Below are 2,123 nucleotides of genomic sequence, written 5' to 3' on the forward strand. Positions count from 1 at the left end.
TATATATATATATATATATATATATATATATATATATATATGTGTGTGTGTGTATATTAGTATGTGTATGTATGTATATCTATCTATATATATATATACTTAGGTACACACACACACATACACACACGCACACACACACACCTACAACTATACAATATGCGCGTATATATGTATTTATGTATACATGTATGCATGCAAGCATATATATGTATATGTATTGCAAATCAATATTACTGTTCCGCCGAATAATCTAGAAAATATGGCTTTCTGTAATAAAGAATTATCGATTTAGTGTTAATCTTTTGAAGTATACCATCTACCATCGGTAGAGTTAATATATAGAATTAATTGATTGCTTTAATTTCCATTAATACAAAGTTCAACAGGTATGACGTAGGTTGAGAATAGAAAAGTTGTTTGAGAGATAACTATTGCCAAGAAATGACGTGTCTTGAGTAATTTCGCATTCTTGCTTCACAAACTCACAAACAATATATACAAACTTGCACACAGACATACACGCACTCAAACGCACAAACACACAAACACACAAACACCCCCACACAAACACACACATATAAGTATATTTCTATGTTTATATGAGTATGAGTATGCGTGCGTATGTATGTATGTATGTTATGTGTGCATGTGTGTGTTAGTGGCTGCGTGTATGCATGAGTGTAAATGCGTGTATGCATCTATATATATATATATATATATATATATATAAAGATTCTATATCTATACATGTACAGAAACATACATACGTGTGTTTGTGTGTGTGTTCGTATATATTTATATATATACATGTGTATATATATATGCATTTGTGTGTGCATATATATGTGTATGCATCTGTGCATTTGTATGTATATAATTACAAATTTCCTAATTAGGTTAGATTTCCTGAGAGAAGATAAATATTGATTTTTCAGGGTGTGTGCTCCTTCACATACACGTGCACGTACACGCGTATATATACATACATACACACACACACACACGCACACACACACACACACGCACACACACACACACACAAACACACACACACACACACACACACACACATATATATATGTTATATATGAGTGTGCGTGTGCGTTTGGGTATTGATATATATATTCATACACACTTACACACACATACGCACACACATATATACACCTACATATATACCTATATATAAAGATGCATATTCTTGATTATGCATTTCTATACTTAGCACTGTCTGTGTGCACGGCTGTGTTTGGTTGTGTGTGCTATCAAGAACATTCATTAAAGTTGTGTCAAACTGTCCTAGAAATTAAAGAATTCTGTAATCAAGAAATATTGATTATTATTTATTTATTTATTGAAGTATCCTCTATATCGGTGCATATTTAATATATAGAATTAATTGATTACCATAACTTTTATATATTCAAAGTTCAATAGATATGAGTTGTTGGGTCGAAACAATCAAAGGCATTTTTTCCATATATTTATTTAGCAATGAATTACCTTGAATACAATCAAACAAAGCACGTGTTATACTATGAAAGCGTTTGACTATATTGAGCAACACTATATACTCTTTGCTCTCTCTTTTACTCTTTTTCTTGTTTCAGTCATTTGACGGTGGCCATGCTGGAGCACCGCCTTTAGTCGAGCAAATCGACCCCAGGACTTATTCTTTGGAAGCCTAGTACTTATTCTATCGGTCCCTTTTGCAGAACCGCTAGGTTACGAGGACGTAAACACACCAGCATCGATTGTCAAGCGATGTTGGGGGGACAAACACAGATACACAAACATATACACACATATATATATATACATATATACGACGGGCTTCTTTCAGTTTTCCGTCTACCAAATCCGCTCACAAAGCTTTGGTCGGCCCGAGACTCTAGTAGAAGACACTTGCCCAATGTGCCACGCAATGGGACTGAACCCAGAACCATGTGGTTGGTAAGCAAGCTACTTACCACACAGCCACTCCAAATTCTTGACATATCACACGCTTCAACTTCCGACACGAAAATGTTAGGTGGAAAGCTACAAATCTTCTCACATGTGTATGTATGCTGCATACTTATATTACTGTTGATTTCTACGTTATAATCAAAACAATTTTACAT

The sequence above is a fragment of the Octopus bimaculoides genome, chromosome 7 (genome assembly GCF_001194135.2).
Source record: "Octopus bimaculoides isolate UCB-OBI-ISO-001 chromosome 7, ASM119413v2, whole genome shotgun sequence".
Lineage (NCBI taxonomy): Eukaryota > Metazoa > Mollusca > Cephalopoda > Octopoda > Octopodidae > Octopus > Octopus bimaculoides.